Raw genomic sequence first — 19554 nt, forward strand, 5'->3', positions numbered from 1 at the left:
ACATTTGTCTGCCTTTAGCAAAAGCTATCAAGTTAATGCTAATTTAAATTCTCACTTAGGCATCTGTAGGTATAATTGCATAAAGCACTGTGCATTAAATTGATTCCCAATCCATATGTGGATGTAGTCTTCAGAAAGACTGCATATGTTAGCCTATTTCAAAAATACTTTGGCCACTGAAGATCCAAAGCTATTGTGCACCCCCTTTTTTGCTTGAAAACATAACAACCTAAATTTACGCTGGGTTAGTTGTACCCTGGTACCAGTTCAGTTCCCACAGCTGTCCCACCAACAGCATTGGGAAGTGGAGCCCTTAATATTTTTATGAACCATTTTGCTGATAGTTCCCAAGTATGTGGATTATACAAGTTGATCATGCTGAGTAAATAAAAGCTCAAAAATTCAACAGAAGCTACTTAAATCTCAGTTGCAATGTGCTGTAATTAATCACTACTGCTGTGTAATGCCTGGAAGCAGGCAGGAGCCTGAAGGCAAAGCAGGTCAGCCAAAGTCAGCCTGAAAGCTGTATGGAAAACAAAGCCAGAGGGCAATTCTCACCTGTATATACCTTATTCTTATGGCACCGGAGTTGTGTGTAGGGGGGGTTATTTTATTATTTATCTTGACAGTGCTCTTTTAAGGAGAAAATTCCTGTCACTGGGAGCTCCCATGGAGGACCCAGTGTGAGCGTATCCCTTGATGGCACCGGCAGCTCTTCAGTCAGGGAGTGAGGAACCCCATCCTACAACACAGTTGTGTCGCAGCGGGACACCACCTGTCCCCACTGGGCCAGTTTGCAAGGTGGAGATTGTAGTTGTCGTTGCAAACAGCACAACTTCACCCTTGAAGTATTATTAATACCTAGTTTTGAGTGTCTCCATAACTTCAGTGGCTTTCTTGGAATTTTATGTTTTCCATTTAAAAGCTTTTTTCCCAGGATGGGTTCCCCCCTCCCCCCCCGGCAATAGCTGTCTCCGGGTTGTTACTCTGCTGTCACTCCCTGAGCAGCAACCGCAGCAGAACTGGAGCAGCTCAGCCTGTGCACGCAGCTCTCTGTGCTAAGCTATCTTAACACTGTATTAATTTTTTTCTCCTTTGTGTGCACAGGTATAATTGAAACATCTCCTGGGGAAGAAGCTTATTACAAATAAGTTCCTAAATGATGAACTGAAGAAATGCCTGAAATATTCTTTTACTTGATCTAATAATCCCTGCAAATGCATACGAATGCCAGGGTTTTAGCTTGGTATTGGAGCTGAGTCTTGAAGAAGGATCTGTCTACCCACACCTCCTGCTTCAGTTTTGGAACCCAGTGCTGATTTCAATCAAGTCTACCTAGAGAGCACTAATCATAAATACACCAATTTTCTGTGTGGTTCATGCAAAATTAAGGGCAGGTTTGGCCCAAGACAGGTGCTGAGGGCCCAGTCAGATCCTGCCTGCTGGCCCCAGGGGCATGTCCTTTTGGATTCTCTGGGGACCCCCTCAGCTGGGGCAGGAGAACATGTCACCAGCATCTCCTGCTGGGCTTCACTCCTGTCTCCTCTGTTAACTGATTTGGAGGCTTATCTGGCTTCACTGGCCAAAGATCCTCTGCTGAGACGCCTGCTCCTTCAATTTCTTCCAGGTCCTATCAGCTTTCACGGCCTTATGTAATTTTAAATCCCTCCTTTGATATTTGAAACTGTTCCCCTGTGAGGTCTCCTCCTGAACCTTCAGCTCTTCAGAAAGCCCCAAGGGGCCAGTGTTTGCCAAGGGTGAAGCTGTTCTGAGTTTGCAGGTGATGGCTTCTAGCAAATAGCATGGTCAGAGACACACTCTGGTTCTGCCTAACACTTTTGCAAGTGAGGAGTGAATCAGGATATGATAAATCACTAAATCTTCACTTACAAATGCTGTTTGGGATGTAAACATTGTGTGTAAATCCCCCTAAAGAGTATTAGCTTTGTCCATCTATATTTCTTCCCTCTCATCATACCACTCCTGCTCCATAGTATGATCTCTCTCCTGGAGAGCTCAGTCTTGCTTTATTGGACATTTATGCTCACTTCTCCCATATCTTTGGGGATTGTTTTTTAAATTTTGATAGTGAATTATTTCTCCTGTGTGTAAATTATTATTTTTTTTAAATGCAGATGGCAACACGTGGCTCAGCCCTGCGTGGTACAGGCAGAGCGATGCCTGGTGCTTGGCGCTGGAGAAGGCCCTCTGCAAGGCTGAAAGGAGTATCCAGTTGCCACAGATGTTTTTTGATGGGTTTTGGTATTGTGAGGATCTGGAGAGAGAGCAAGTTCCTCATCACAGGCTGGATGTCTTGTTCTTATTAAAAATGTGCTCTTTCAACTCTTTGGTGTATAGTTTTAGATTTATCCTCATGTTCTTTGCTGTTTTCTAATGAAATGTCCCATTTTCTCTCTTTTTCCCCAGTCTTCCCCTGCTGAAATTGTCCCACTGACATGACAGCTGATAGCTGCAGGTGATGTGATGCAGGTGCTCTTCACCAAGATGCAACTCTGACGTAAGGGTGTTAAAATCAGCAATGTCTTTTTTTCCCTTCTCTGATAACGATGCAAAGCAACACACGGGTGAAGCGCATGGCAGAGAGAGGATTTTATCTGCTCACCTAGTTTGATGTTTAATACATGAGGCAGAACCTCAAGCACTTGATCACAATGGCAGGGTAAGCCGCAACGGAGCATGTTGACAGCAACACAGTGGCTACATGACAACCAGAATCAATCTGATATATGGAACGGTTTAATACCTCTAACAGTGACACCGCATCTGAGCTGAGCCCCAGCCTGGGCCTCACTTAATCCCCGATCTGTGTGTAAAATGTTTATGTATGGTTTATGGAGGCTTGGGCAGTCGGCGAGGTCGCTCTCGATGAGTGTGGGATGGCAGCGGTGCGTTAAAACTTGCTGAGGTGCCTCCCCAGTAACCGATGGGTTGATGAGGGATTCAAAAGAAAAACCATTACAATGTCTTTGTTAGCCTTAAATACATCAGAAGAGAGGATTGCCTAAGCTGCCTGTTGGTGATCTTTATTTTCTTTTAATAAAAGCAAAATGTTTTCCCTAAATAAATACATGTGCTATAAAGAGGGCTTCAAAGGAAAGGTAAATAACTAGTTAATATTTGACTTTATGTTGCAAATTCATAGATGGAAGGTTCATATACTGCCTTGTTTAATGTCACTCATACCTGATACAGAGCATTAACAAGCCGTTTGGTAATCCTTTATCTGCCACCTGCGTTAGGAGTGTATTTGATCAAACACCACCCCCAAAAGCAGGAAAGAGAGCAAGGGGTTAAACTGTAGGCAGGAAGGGGAAGGCAAAAACTAAGCAGCAAACAATTGGCACCTGGGCTCCATTGAAGACTAAAAGTGGAAAAAAATGGCTTAATTGAAAAATCTGCCTATTGTGTGTGAGTGCTAGCCTCCCAGGGAAACAAACAAACCTATTCAAAGGGGAGGGGAAAAAACCAACCAAACCACAAACCAATCAGCAAAGAATTGGAAAATCCTGTGCTGTTGTGCAGACTGGAGGTGTTTAACTCTTCCCAGCCCAGGGCTACATTTTTCATAGCCAAACCACCATCTCCTTTTGTTAAAACGTTCAGTTGGATGAGTAATTTCTTCATTCTTGCTGGCAGCTTCTATCACCAGCTGGAGCTGCTGGGGGCTCCCAGGGCAGCACTGGATGTATGGAAGACCCTGGTGACAGCAGGATGAGCAGAGGGATGGTTACTGATTATTTTTTTTCTGTCTCACAGGCGTCATAAAAATAAGGATCTCGGTTTTCCCACTCACTTCGGTGTTGTTTGAGAGGCCTCCACAAGTTGCCTAGAGGTGTTGTAATATATTTCTACTTTAATAATGATTTTCTTTAGAGTTTGCAGACTCCATACAGCAGGTTTCCGCAGCAGAGCAGGCAATGGGAACTTGGTTTGCTTCCCTGCCGTCAAGCCCAACCTTCATCAGCGATGAATTTCTGAGGACACACTGAAGACAGTCTGGGAACCCTCATATGTTATTCCTGGACCTAATCCATAGCGAGGATGGCTCACTGCAACATGCCTGGTGCTCTCTGATATGTGGTACATTTCAGGTTTTTAGATTATCAGCTAGGAATGATGCCTTATTTACATGGGGCTTGCCAGAATTGCAGCTTTCATAAGTACTGGATAAGCCAGGCCAGTCCCAGCTGCTTTGGGCAGGCAGCTTATGTGCAAGAGCTCCTAACAGTGCTGGGTGAGTGCAAGGTGTAACCTCATCAAATTATCATATCTGATTGCATTTTGCAGAGCACATAGATGCTTCGACCCAGTTGTCTGCTGTGTGAAATGCCGTGGTACTGGCATTTCCTCCAGCATTACCTCCAGCTCTAAAGGCTCTGGGCGTCAGCACGCAGAATGCGATTTGCAACAAGATACAAGCCCCGAGTCCCCAAAGAGGTCAGTTCTTCTCATAACACTACAGATGTGCCTTGTGCTGTTTATTCTGTCTCTTAACTTTTCATTTATGCAAGCAGCAGCTCAGCAATCAGATATTTTTATAAAGTTATGCTTGACTATGACTTATTTGCAGGCATTTTAAATGTGATTCTTTGGGGTGTCTCTTTATGCTTAACCTTGCTGTTGAAAAAAGTCTAATGCAGTTGGTGTCAAAGGCTAAGGATGGAGTTAATTTTAGACTACTCATAGTTGAAAACGGACATTGCCTTACAAATTAAGCACAATGAACATGAGGCAATTGGGTTTGTGTGCTGTAAGGTATCTGTAGCAATGACTTCATTAGGCAGTGAATTTCACTGTCCTTTATTTTCTATAATTCTTTTGAGGTCACAGTATTTTAAAAAATATTTTAATATGCATTTGGGTAGCATGGCTTACTGTTTCAGACACTTTTTATGATACAAACTAGAAGAGATTCTTTTGTTTTGCTTTTTTCTCTTTGATTTGTCCTTGGCGCTGCTAAAGCAGTTGTGCTGATTCTGAGGCTTTAGCGCATGAAATGGTGGTGGTGGAGGGTTCCTATTACACCAGATTTCTCTAGTTCTCTTTGGAGCTGCTGCAGCATCTTTGTGATGTTTAGGTATTTGTCTTAATTCTGTTCTGTTAAGCTTGCAAGCAGTGGCGTAATTTCAGAGGATCAGAAATCTCTGTTTGTTCATATGCCCCAAAGGGCTGCTGCCCTCGAGGCACTGAGAAGGGTCCATCCCATGTCGCAGCCCCAACAATATCTCTGCATTTCCAGGGTGCTACTGCTACACCCTTTTTCAACTTGAGATCTCCCATGGTTTCAGCCCTCCCCAGAAACTCGGGAGCTCTTGCTCTCAGGCTTGCTCTGTGGAAACACCTTCATTTTACATTGTATCATTATATTTTAGAGCTTGCTCTGGTACTGCAAAGCTGCAGGATCTCGTGCGTGTTTTACCTACCTTTCTGCTCTAACCAACCCTAAATTATGCTATAAAGGGTAGCAAAGCTCTAACAGCTTCTCCTTTCTCTTCTCCTACTTCAAATGTTCTGCAGCTTGGGGTAACGGATACAGGTGCCCTGGGGGGTTTCTCCTGCTCTGGTTGATGCCCTGGTGCTTGCCCGGGCTGCTGGAGCTTTCTGTCCTCTGAACAGGCTTCTAAAGGTATCCTGCTTATTAAGATCCCTTTGCCTGGAAATCTCCATGCTCTTGAGGTGCAGGCGTGGGAGCAGGGAATGAGCACAAAGGAAGTGTCTAGACAGAAAAAAGGCTTTTCCATGGAGAGGAGCTTGGCTCACTAGACGGCTGCCCATTTGGACAGCTAGTTACTGGCAGTCCTCTGAAGGACCTTTTTCTCATCTATCTTTAATAGAAAGCCCATACACCAGAAGTTCGACTCACCACATTACAGAGATAAGTCACCTGCAAGTGATTGTAGGGATCTTTGCAGACTAGCCCCAGGCCCTGCTCTAACATTACCATCTTTCATGTTTTTAACAAAAATAGTAGTGCCAGTGTGTCAGGAGTTCAACTGGCTGGCTAAAAGCAGCCCGCAGAGCCGTGGTGTATGCCTGCCTTTCTACTGTAAGCTAAAACTTTGAGCAGTGTTGAATTGTGAAAGCACTGCTGGCACAGGCAGCAACACAAGGCGGCCACGGAGCCGAAAGCCCTGCTCTTGTTTCCAGAATGATGGATTTAATGCCTGTGTCACACATCAAGTGGGTTCAAAATCAGGTCTGTAAATCTTTATGCCCGTCACAGCGTTGCTCTGTGGCTGGGAAAGCATGGAATAAGCCCGGGCGTGGAAGAGCAGGAGCGGTGCGGGCTGCGGTGCTTGGGCGCAGCTGGGAAAGGGCGAGGGCTTCACTGCCTCGCCATCACATCTGCCCACCCTTCGCTTTGCTCTGGCTTGTACCATCAGCCCCTTACCAGCCAAAGTTTTACCTTGACTTTCCAGAAAGGCACCCCATCAGGAGGATGATGTTATTAGAAAGGCTTTTAACTAATTATATTTGAGATTTAAGATTCCACAAGAAAAAAAGGCCATAACTTCACATCTGCTTCGGTGTCAGACACAGCTCGCCCCTGGCACCACTTTATGAAATTGCTCTGTCGATGCTTGCAGGGCACTGCCACCTCCTCGAGGAGGAGTTCGGGGCAGGACTGAGCTTGGTGTGGAGACAGTGACAGCGCTGCCAGCACAGCAGCCGATAAATATTTCAGAGGAAATGAGTAGCGGTGACTTTGTGGTGGATTAAACCAGCCAGCGTCCCATGTGCTCCCGTGAATGTTCCTGCATCTGCTTCCTTCACGTGCTGAAAAGGCAGCTCTAATCCGTATTCCTCTCCAAACCAAAACAAATGGGAAAATATATCAATTTGTTATTGGACTTATTTGCATTAAAAGGAACAGCTTCTCAGTGAGGATGCGACGGCGGCACACAGCGTGCAGCCTGAACATGTATTATTAATGTCATCTATTTGGCTACAGCTCTAGAAAACAACAAGAGGGGGGAATTAGGTTTGAGTTTACGGGTAAAGCACACCATGGGGATGCTCCAGCCCCAAGAAAATGCACATTCAGGAATTTAAGTTCAAATCTAAATCTAAGTTACTAACATTTTAAAGAGAAGCACGAAGATGTTAGGACATAGAAATGCAAAAATAAGCACCCAAGCCACCTTAACTGCTCTGAAGTAATGTTATGAATGGAAACCTTAATTTGGGATTATTCTCTTTCATTATTTAGTCTCCAACTAAATTGACTTAGTTATGGTTATTTGTCTAATTTGTAATGAAGGAAGAATTAAGGCTGTTGACTTCAGACACGAAACTAAAAGAAAAATTGTTTCCAGCCTCAAATATCTGAAAACAAGCTCACTTTCCAGATTGTGGGCTTACTTGCTATTGCTTATTCCTCTCCCCAGCAATGTATTTATCCCTTGTGCTCTCTTTCTCTTTTACGATACTCTGATGTGCCAGTACTTATTAAAGAAAAAAATGAAAAATTCATATACATAGGATTTGGAGACATAAAATGTTACGGATAATGGTGTAATAGTTGTCTTTTCTTTTTTTCTGCTTTTGGCATTTTTATAACATTTAAAGTTTTAGGGAGCTATTTTGTCTGTAGAGCATACAGTAGATGGTCAGAAGACTTATATTCCCTACATTGCTTTGCAGAGCCTTTCAGTTTGCTCTTTTGTTCTCTTGGTGTGAAGCAAAGGTCTGTTTGCTCTGCAAGGCCACTGTCTGAAGTATGTCACAGCAAGGTGACCAGCCATAACCCTCTGCAGGCACTGCCAGGTGGCTGCTGCCACGGGCTTTGCAGCAGAATCAGAGCTGAGGGCAAAAGATAGTCATTTGGTGGGGCTTAGGAAGCAGACAAGAGTCTGCTGTTGCTCCTCACCTGCTGGCATGGTCCTGGAGCGAGGCAATCAAGCTTCAAAAGCCTTTTTCTTCCCAATTTCACATTTATAATTCAATCTGTTTAAGTAGAAAAGCCCCTTGATAGGCAGGGAGAAGATGCAACTGGCTTTTGGACCAATAAGCATCAATAACAGAAGGTGGGTGTTCAAAATTTGCTTGGCAGAAAAACATAGGAGCTTCTCCCCACCCTGCAGTTCATTCTGGCACTGGAGCCTGTAGGCAGGAATGGAGCTCTCTTCCCCCAGCCCCTAAGAGGTTCATAGCCTGACGTGTTTTGCCTCTCCATTAACCCTAATGGGATTTCCAAGTGCTGCTCCTGAGTCTAAGCGAGCACCTGCATCTCAGTGTCCGTGGGCAGGGAAGCTCCAGATCTTCTCCCCATCATGTGAAGAGACATCTCTTCTTCCCTCTTTCTGAATTTGGCTCTTACCAGTGTGACTCAAAGGCACCTCTTCTTCTGTTGGAAGAAAGAATGAACAACTGATGTCTCTTTGCCTGCTCTGTGCCACTCGGGATTGTGCTTTCGTATTGAAGTTGATGAAGTTTGGAGAAGGACTTAGACCTTGGTGTAGGAAAAGGGGCTGCCACTGCCTTTGACCTTTCATTGTTCTTGAGGAGCTACAGCTGTGGGAATGAAGAACAAGTACAGCTATAGCATTTCAACAGCTGCTGTTGACAGGGCTAATAAACATGATTTTTAACTGCTTCCTGGGAAAAGTAAAAATGTGTTTCATGCAGGATGTGACGCACAAAATGTGGTTTCCCTGAAAAATCCATGACCATAATATAGAAGTGAAACTTAACAGTGTAATTGTGAGATGGAAGAGTTTTACTCATAGTTTAAGTGACAAACTTCAAAAAAGAATTAAGCAGGGCACTATTACAGTACCTCTCAGCAACTGATCACTAGAATAAAGACCTACAAGAGCAAATTATGATTTCTTTTTTCCTTAGGTATGTAATAACTTCTCAGCAAGAGTATAGCATTTTAATTCTGAAATAAGGAGTCTAGTGTCAGTTCACATCTTCCTCAAGGTACAATCTGCTGGAACTACAGGTTTCATGAGATGCAGCTTTCCTTTTATTTTTTTCTTTTTCCCTTTTTTTTTTTTTTTTTAACCACAAATTTTCAGGACTTGTGGAAAACAGGCTGAAATTGTGACCCAAATGTTTGCTTGGAAGGCTGAAGCATGTCAGAACAAATAAAAGGCAACTCTGTTATTTCTGTTTAAGTTGCAGCACTTTTGGAGGCTTGTTTTGGCACGATCAATTAGCTTCACTGCGCTTTTTCACCTTCCGCAGAAGCAGTGGGAGCTTTACAAGTACCATTTTATAATCCTCAGACAACCTACTAATGCTTTCGTTTCCCATCAATTTGTTGCCAGGCACAAAGGAGTTTAATAACAAAATGATTGATAACTCTATTTAAACAGAACATTAGCCTAATGACGTATGAAACTGTAGCAGAGTTGTTAGCTTATGTACAAATGTATTCCTTACAGAGCGACTGAAGTCGCCTTGTCTGGTGTCTGAATCGGTTCGCTAATCTCTCTGCAGATTTCTCCTTTGCATTAATCTTCTGCTGATGAACACTCATTGGGCACATTGCAAGCATTCACTCGATGCCCATGGCCGTTCCCAGTGTCTTGGGAGAGAGTCAGCACTGCGAAAAGACACCTGGATGGCAGGTGACAATGGGATGTCCATGTTAAAGGCTAGGATGAAACATGCACAGCCCACACCATCAACATAGCCCATGCTGCTTTGTGCTTTCTCTCTCTCAGATGCTCCATCTCAGAGGTCATGAGGCTGCATCTTGTACTCTTCCTGAACACTGCTATTATCTGGATTATTTTGTGATTTTTAGTTATTTTTTTCCCAGAAAGGGTGAATCTTTAAGCTACCTTATCCAGCAGTTTTCTTCAAATCATCGGCAATTAAAAGCTGAAAGCACAGCACAAACATTTAGGAATCTGGCCAGCAGTGTGCATCCCTGTGACCGCCGTGCATCCCCTGTATGACCCCAGTGTTTCCAGTCAGCTCAGCTCCTGGGGACTGGGATAAACTGGCTTGCTGCACCTGGGTTCTGCTTAAGCCATGCAGAGCATATCTGTTACACCTAGGATTCAAGTCCTAGGTGTGGGGGTTTTTCCTTCCAAAGGCTCAATCTGCCAAAACCATGGAGGACAAGAATACATGAAAATAATGATGAGACACTGAATACCAGCACTACAATGATCATGATCTTTTGCAGTATGATGTCTTCAACTTAAGAGCATGACTTAATTAGTGTTGTAGTTGTGTTTTGCATACCTGGGACTAGGTGATACAATGGATAGCTGGCGCTCATAACTATTACCAGTCAGCAGTTATTGGCATATGTCTTGACCCTCCATGAAGCCTTGGGCTTTTTTCTAGCAGTCCCAGATATGCAGCTATTGCCTGGAAAGCAGCAGAATCTTGGTGCCACCTTTTATCCTTCCCAGAACTTCCACAGCAGCAAGTTTTTTTAACAAAGGACTTGGCCAACAGGACTATGCAATTGCTGCAGATGTTTTAAGGGTTGTCTAAAGGGAGCCAGGCTTTGTATTGCATGCATGGGCTCACGTTTGAAGGAACTGAGATGGCAAAGCTTCTGCTGAGCCCTGTGACTGCCATATTTAATGGGAGATGTTTCATGAAAGGCTCCCAGCTGGAATGGAGTTAATGTTTGCATTAACTAGAACTCACCTGACCTCCATTTGAAACCTCTGGTGCTTTTCCATTATTACCCACTTAGAGGAGATCAGGGGGTTTTAGCCAGTGCATTTATAAAGATTAGGCAGGCTACATCACCATTTTAGAAAGGCTTTTCACTGCACATTTATTTTTCTTCATTCCTTCTAATTAGTATTTGGCCAAGGAAAGCTCCAGCTCCATTTCTAATGCTGCTTGTCCCTGGGTGACCAGCTAAGAAATACTTCACATGTCATTACGTGGTTATCCTCTGTGTTCGCCCTAAATGTCTCACTTATGGATGAAACGGTCCCTCCTGGTAACTGAACCCCACACATCCTGACAAGTCTGTCAGTCCTGCTCTGCAGAGCATGTGTCCACCCCAGATACCTGATGACAAACGAACTATGATTGATATTCCCTTCATACCCTGCAACAGCAGCCATTAACCCTGCTGGAGCTGTCCTGTTGCATAGAAGGATAGAAGGCTACCGGGAGGATGGTTTGCAAGTTTTTTGTACCTAAACCACAGCTATTTGTATCCTGAATACTGTAGAGGAATGATGGGAAGTGAATCATCAAAGATGTTTTGATTACATCTATAAGAGGCACTGGCACAGGCTGCCCAGAGAAGCTGTGGATGCCCCATCCCTGGAAGCGTTCAAAACCAGGCTGGATGGGGCTTGAAGCAACACGGTCTAGTGGCAGGTGTCTCTGCCCATGGCAGGGAGGTTGGAACTAAATGATATTTAAAGTCCCTTCCAACCCAAACCATTCTATGAGTCTATGTTTCAGTCTGGAGCTGATGGCTGCAGGCATGGTTCCTGTGCAGCAGATGCTAGTTGATGACATTCATTACTATTATTTATTACACCCTTTGCAATAAATTACTAAGACCCCACTGTCAGAAGAGATCAATAAAGGCTACTTCAACACATGGTGGGATGCATACGTGTGGAGAAATCTTGAGGAAAGTGAAAGAGATGCACAAAATTGCTAGAGGAGCTTATCCTTCCCCCACCATCTACAAATAGTCTCATGCAGGGAGCTTGAGGGTCTTTAATTAAACAGAACGGTTTATAATATCAAAAACATAAGTCTAGAGATGCTGATGCCCTCATCTGGTATTTCCTGCCATTGTCCTGGATCTTGGTTATCTTTAAGCATTAAAATATTTAAGGTACTTCTGACAGAAACAAGGAATGGCAGGTAACTCCTTTCCCATGTGTTCCCAGGTGGGGCATGCCTGTAGCATGCAGATACAGTGGGAAAACTAGCCTGAAATACAGCCTTTTTCAAAAAAAAAAAAAAAAATGCAAGCAAAACACCTGTTTCAGTGGCATTTCTATGTACAAGGAAACATTTCCATTGAATGTGCGGGTTTTTTACTCACAGATTTGCTCCTTTTGTCAGCACACTTACCCATAGCAAATGCTTAATTTGATTCTTATAAACAGCCACCATTGTTTTCAAGAGGAATGGATGGTTCCTACAGCACAGTCACATGCTGCTTGATGGAGGCTGGTAGTGACCCGCTGTTTTTAAACAGCTACAGCTATGAGTACTTAACACCCGAAAGTGCACTGACAAGAAACCCAGCTCTCTTCCTTCTCATTTTCTCTAGCAATTTTTGACATACTTATGTGGGTCACCCCAAAACCATGTGGTTGTCCCTTCCCCCCCATCAGTTTTTCTAATGTATGTCTCCGTAGATTAAGAAGCATTGTCTTGAAATCTGTGGTGTGCTTGCGTGGAGGTCACCTGGCAGCAAGCAGAGATGCATGTGGGATGATGGGAGGCCAAAACCAAGAGCCCCCTGACTTGGGATGAGAGTTTCCAAACTGCTATCGGTGTTTTTATACCTATTTAGGACATTCCTTGCCCTTTGTTGGATGTTTTCCTGGTTTGTCTCTCTCCAACTATAAAGTTCTGATTACAAATAATAATTTATTGAAGAACCATATATTTTTTATTATTATTTTATTAAAAACAAAGCAAAACAAATACTCATTTCCATGAATGCATATTCTTTACCATGCAGGCTGTTGCAGGTTGATTAGCCCAGTTTCATGCTAAGAAAAGCTGTGCTGGTGGTAACATTCTTCCACCTGCCTGCAGGAAAAAAAAAAAATCAATTCTCTTTTTTACTTGGAGAATTGAAAATCAATGTTGGTTTTACTGGCTGGAGCTCAGCTATAGCAAAACTTGGGCCAAAACCTCCACAGGTGTAAAGCAGTACAGCTGCTCTGGCTGGAGGGTGCTTGTGCCAGCTGAGCCAGCCAGGTTTTATTGCTTATTTGATCAAATTAAATGATATTTGCATCTCACATTAATTCTGACAAAGAGATTTGCAAGCAGGAGCATTAAGGATTGCAAAAACTCCTGCATACAACATTTTATTGTTAAAAAATAAATCAGGCTTACGTTATCAGTGCAGCATCCCCAAGCTATCTAACCCTGCCCCTAACCCTACCCCTAACCCTAAGACCTGTACTGCTCCCCATGAGGTCAAACAGGGCTGAGTGTGTGTGTGTGGTGTGAGCAGTCATCACCCTAAAAACCAAGAGAGACCCCACTGTTTGCACCAGCGAAGAGCCTACCCCATCGTTTCCAGCAGTTACCAGTCCTGTACAATCCTGGGGGCATATCCCTTACAGGGACCGGGTAGGGTAAGTGGGTAAGTGATGGGAGACCGTCCTTACCAAGGAGGGATGTTGGGAGGCCTGTCCCCTGTGGGTATCAGTCCAGCCAGAGGGGATCCTTATTTATACAGTTTCTCATGCCCCTGCAGAAAACCAGCTCAATTTCTTCCACTAAACCCGGATGAGCAAACTAGATGTTTCATCATATCCTTGAAAATCAAAATTGCAATATATCTGCCTGCAGGTGATGAGTACAATTATATCTCCCACCACCACCCCCTTTTCCCCCCCTAAAGAAAAAAGCATCTTTCACTGCAGAAAAATCCGTCCTTCATTTAATGAAGCCGGCAGCTGTCAGGAGGAGAAAGCCACAGACTGACAGAGGAAAGAAACAGCAAAAGAGCTCCCAGAACATTGTACACAAAAAAAAAAAAAAAAAGTTGACCTTGCATGGAAGTGTGTATAATCAAAGAATAACCAGCAATATAATGCCCTGGTTATTTCCTAAATGTGAGTACTGTATACACTGCAAGATATCCCATCCTAAGAGCCTGCAGTTATATTTTTCTTGTGATTTTTCTTCCAGAACAGAAAATCTGGTATGTTTAAATGTTGGTCCCCTTACTGCTGAAACCCCTGCTCTTCTTTTTTTTTACCTATCTCCTTGATCACGTTATAGTCTGATTTTATCAAATTACTTCAGGGTTGGTAATTTGCAGGGGTACTGGCACAGTTGTGTTAAATTTGTGACCTACGTGAGAAATCACACACTGTATCATTAAAACCTAAATAATTTTTAAAAATATATAAATAATTTCTTCCATTTCCTCTCCTTGAGTTCATGTAGTCTTTGAATTTTTCTTCCACTTTAATATTCCTTCTGTCTATAATCCAGTTCACTTCCAGACCCTGCTGTTCAGCTGTTACTGAAACATCGTCTTCAAAAACACCAAGTGGGGAAATGTTGATTTGTTTTGATCTCAGGGGAAATAATGTAACTTGGTGACAAGCCCACCAACTGCAACTCTTAATACACAGCCAGACAACTTGCAAAGAAATCACCTTGCTGTTAGGCTGCATACACATATTTAATTGCATTTAATTCTTGAATGCTTATACAACTCATTTCAGCTTTATGAATAATGGGGTTTTTTTGGTTCACTGGCTGAACCAAAGGGGACCAGAGGGAAAAAAAAAATCCCTAAGCTGTTTGGTTTCATTTTCAGGTTCTTTAATCCTCTTTGCTATGTGGCCTTTTAAAACTCTTTCTGTAGTTTTTATTATAAAATCAACAGAAAAAATGTAGTTTCAAAATGAAAAGCTGAAACAAAATGAAAAAAAAAAAAGTTTCATGCAGGTATTTCCTAAAGATAATTTGAAGAGGGGAAAAAAAGGTTAAAACACAGCATGTGGGCACACCTCCAGTTAGGCTTTTGGGTAACTACTGCCCAAACCTGCACTGTTTCAGCCATGAATACGCATTTTGCCAGGCAGAACAGGGGCAGCCACAAATTCCAGCCAATGCACACCGAAACAATGGGGGGTTTTGCCTCATAATCGCATTGTGCTTGTCACACTGGTATTCTTACAAATGCTGAATTTTTGGACTCTGTCACTTCTCAGGGTACTAATGTGACCCTGCTGGGAGAAGCTTTCCTATGAGCAATTATTTATTCACAGAACAAGACTATTCTTCCCAGTCGTGACTCCTACAAACACATAGGGTTTGACTGGGACTGATGTGCACTTCACCAGTTTACTAGGTTACCTGCTGGCCAGCCAGCTTTCCTCACGCACAGTATTAATTTAGAACAAAAGCATTTCAGAGAAAAAAAAACTATTAGAACAGCAATGCTATGCCCACCTCACACTGGGGTGGTTACCCCTCTTCCCACCGAGACCCAGCAGGCTGGTGGCACCATCATCTGCCATGCACTGATGGTGCTATGATGGGACCATCACATCCAAAGCATTTGCCATCCAGTGGCTTCCCGAATCAGGTCAACGCATCCTCTGCCATCAGGGAATAAATCATGGATGGATTTGTTGCTGGCATTCTTTCTGCATTTGGGGAACTGTAGTCACTATCCTGCGGTATATTTAGTTCCCATCTGAAACTTCTTCTAGAATACCTATTGAGCTTCAAAGTTAAGTCACTAACCTAGACATCTCCAATGCCAGTTGATGTTGAGGGCTGAATGCCTCCTGCTTCCATTCCACTTGCAGTTGAAATGGTGGCACTTCAATAAAACAGTCCTGAAATACCCCATGGTGCCAGGCTCTTCCCTGTACCTTACTGTCCTCATGCTATTCCTACTGTAGGCAACCACCCACCCTCCGGTGAGGGGCTGTGGGCGTCAGGGAGGAAATGCAGGAGCAGAGGTGAGAGAAGGGGACGAGGAGAGGAGAAGGAGAAGGAGAAGAGGAGGAGAGGAGACAAGGGGGGAGGAGAGGAGAGAAGAAATCCAGCATAGAGGATTTCAAGGGCTGTGGTACAAAGATGTGATCTGTCAGCCAGGTTCAGGGACCTTGAAGCAGCTTGCTACAAAATGAGACTAACAAATAAATAAACCCTGGATTTTAATTAACGTGTTCTTTCATTCATGCACAAAATTAAAAACCCATCCATCCTCAATCACCATCATCTTTTTTCTTTTTCTTTTTTCTTTTTTTAATTAGGAGGCTTTGCTATACTAATTGTTACATTTGTCCATTTCCATCAAATCAAATCAAACTAATGACAGCCAGATGGTCACGGCTCTCAAGATGCTTCACTCAGGGCTAATCCATGCCCTCTGCTGTGTAGAGGCAAGGAGCAGAGAGAGCCTGTCCCCTTCTTCTGGGCACTGAAAGGACAGGATTAAAAAATACATACTTAGTCAGTGGGAGGCAAAGCTGGTGAGTATCGCTGTGACCAGCTCTCCCCATGGAGCTGAGGTTGGATTATCCACCCCATTCATACACTGTCATCAAAACACATGCACAAAAGGGATGGACAGGGAAGACTAAGCTAATGTCTCTGGAGCAGAAACAGGGCGTTTGATCTCTTCAGTCACTCTGAAGGATGCAAAGATTCATACACACCCCCTGCCCACATGCTCCCAGCGTGCTGTGTAGATGCTGCTTGCATCCTTTTGCACACCGTCTGCCTCCTGCTTGGTCCAATAACCCATGCACAAAAAATTATCAAGGGCAAGATTTGTACCCACGTCTTTTGCTCCACAATAACAGACTCGAGATGTTGTTTCCGGCAGCTCCTGATCATACATGCATATTAATAATTACAGCAGTTTATTTAAGAAGCGGTGGGTCAAACCTGTTATGATCACTTGAACGATACTTGAAAATTATTACAGGGTACGCCCACTGTAAGTTAGGGTAATTAAGGCTGCTGTTATTAACACTCTGCCCTTCCATACTGCAGGTTTAAATTCTTCGAACATTTTTGCATCCTACTCCATATTCTGCCTTGGGGTTTTGTAGTAAAATTCAATAACCATTTTCCTTTCTAATTTTTCTATTAAAACCACCTTATTTCACCATCAGAGCTCAGAAGCGAGTTAAGCCTCTGTGCAAAGTTGCCTGGTGTTAGCGCTTCCTCATGCTGGGGGCTGATGGCCTAGCCAGAAACTGGGGGAGTGTGTGCCGCTCTTCCATCACATCCCACAACGTCCCAGTTCATACGAGTCTCTCTGAGGACTTTGGGGCAGTCTTTAATACTGCAGATTTGGGGAGGCTTGACTAGTTGAGCAATGGAACAGACTATTCAGAGTCATCTATTGGCTTGTTAGTGTTTGCTGGATATTTTTTTCCTAACTTCACGCTGGTAGATACAGCAGGCACATGCATGCAGAAGGTATAGTGCTCATCCTATACCTTGCCCTATGCAAAGCCAAGAGTCCTGGCTGAGGAATGCTTGCCTCCCTAGTGCATGGGGCAGAGCCTCCTGGCATTCCACCAACACAGTTTACTGGGATGGGGGCACCCATGTATTGGGCAGGACTCTGCTCGCAGCTGCATCATTGCACCCATGTCCAGCCTGGTGCCAGCACACGGGCATGCAGAGCCAAAAACCCAGGCAACACCTCCCTGATGGAGGAGGTTTTTTAATTCTTTGTGTTCCCAAGGTCAGGAGAAAAACCACTGGTCTGCCACAGCCATCGCCACTGCCAGCTGCAGCCCATCTTTAACAGAAAAGCCTCAGCTTTCCACCTTTCCCTTTTCTGGTGGACAACCCTGTTAGAAAGAAAAAAAACCATGACCACAAACTGTGGTTCCTCCCTCTCGACTGCAAAATAAAACATGGCTCATTTTTTTGTTTATATATTTACTGACGCAAGCAGAAGCTTGTTCACCCAGCATTCAGGCAATACTGTCTCTCTGTAATTTGAACAGTAGCGCCAAAGTTTCAAGTTAAGGACAGCTTTCCTCTATACCTTTCAGTATCTGGGGACATTAAAGTTCTCTCTGAGATAACTCTTGAGCTCTGCCTCCAAAAGGCAATGCTGAAGAGCAGCTTTTTGGGATTTTGGATCCCTTGGATTGCATCAAATGCCTTATTCGGGAGTGTTTCAGAAGAGCAGATACTCCCGCAGATACCACAGGGGCTTCAGCTCCTTCTTAAGCTATGCCTAAAGACAGCAGGAATCAATCTTCAGGCTGTTAAAAGCATGTATGGCTAGCAAGCTTGTGATGGGATTTTCTCTGCATTTGGTCTAGGCTGACCTCCTCAGTTAGCAGCCAGCGCTAGGAAGGCTCCTGCCATGCTTTTTTCCATATCTTAAACTGGCTTACAAATCATGGTGGCTAACACTTTCACATCCAGACACCAAAACAAGTAGCACTGCACTCACAAAACATAGAGACAGCCCCTGGAGCTGCTACTGGTATCACTGGCCCTCCTGAAGCAAGCAAGGAAGGGTTACAAGGCACCTGGGACTGTTGCACCTGGGGCCTAATGATGATGTGATCCAGCTATAAAAGGTTGCAGGAGGAGCACAAGCTCTTGAAATGGAGATTAGGAGCTGGGTGTTGGTGTGGCCTTGATATATCAGATGTGTGCATTTGGAGGAAAGGAGGTGTGAGAACTGACTGTGCTGCTGAAAGTAAGTGATTTGGGGATTTTTGGGGGGGGAGGGGAGAGCTGAGGTCCAGCACCTGTGTGATGGAGAGGTGCTGGTGTATGTGGAGAGAGAAGCTGGATGGTCCTTGATAGGAGATGTTGGTTCTCAGACATGAATCAAAGATTCCTCTGCTAATATAATGTTTCCCTCCCTTGTGATGGGCACTGGTATCCACTTGTCCATGCATTTTTATCTTGGAAAGGTTAACAGCCATTTGGTTAAGCCTGAAGGGGTTTCTACCCCAGTTCTTGGCAGGAGGGCAGAACTGGGAGAGATGAGGAAAAATGCTTGTGCCAGTACACTAGACTTGGAAATAACAAGCTTCTAGTGGTGGTTTCATAGCCTGTATGACCTGACCTTATGGCTCAAGGGGCAGAAAGAATTCAACACCATCTGGTATTAGTTACATAATACTTAACCCAAAAGTTGGGGTTGGCTGCCTCAGTGAGCTACAGCTGTGCGGCAGATGACACGTTTAGCTTTGGGAGACATCCAGTGCCTGAATAAACCCAGGGGATGTGGTAACCCCTTGAGGACCCTTGGGATGGTGCTGAGCTGGACCCCTGGCTCTGCTTCACACAAACCTCCTGTGGTCTTGGGATGCTGATGCATCTCCCTCTGGCTGGTCCCAGCTTGGGTGCCCAGTTCTGAGCCTGTATAGCCACAAAACACCTGGGTGTTTAACCATGTGTTGTGAGGATCTTGTCCTGCCTGCCAAAAGCTTGCAGCAGCTGCCCAGGCTAATTTTACAAGTCAGGTGTTTGTCTCTGACAGGCAACTCTTCATATCTTTATGGCTAGACATTATTATATTGTTCTTTCATTTGACAACTGCTCCAGTAATGGCTTCCATTTGCAGTAAATCTCTTGCACTGTCTTTTTCCCCCCTATTAAACATAAGATGATAACCTTCGCGGGAGGCTGTGCATAGAAATTCAGCAAAGCTTTAAGAGGTTGGGGAGGAGGGGAGATGTAGAAGGGAAAATGTGGTCAGCACTAGCAAAATGCCTGGTGGGAAGATGCTTTTGGAGAAACTAATTATACCCTGGAGCACTTGGAAGAACGTACCCAGCATGCAAGTTGAACTGGAAAATGAATATTTAAATGGCTTTTCAAGTTAGTAAGTCTTTGGGAAAGTGCTGCTCAATACCTGGAAAATATGCC

The 19554-nt window shown here is 44.0% G+C and overlaps 1 long non-coding RNA gene across 1 annotated transcript; it reads left to right on the top strand.

Moving 5' to 3' along the window:
* The first annotated feature begins 1116 nt into the window (after positions 1–1116).
* LOC121096455 lies at positions 1117–12697 on the top strand. The gene is made up of 3 exons (XR_005830511.1): positions 1117–1844; positions 2428–4458; positions 9469–12697. It is a non-coding gene; the product is annotated as an uncharacterized LOC121096455 (long non-coding RNA).
* The last annotated feature ends 6857 nt before the right edge of the window (positions 12698–19554 follow it).

This window comes from Falco naumanni, chromosome 12, assembly GCF_017639655.2.
Source record: "Falco naumanni isolate bFalNau1 chromosome 12, bFalNau1.pat, whole genome shotgun sequence".
Classification (NCBI taxonomy): domain Eukaryota; kingdom Metazoa; phylum Chordata; class Aves; order Falconiformes; family Falconidae; genus Falco; species Falco naumanni.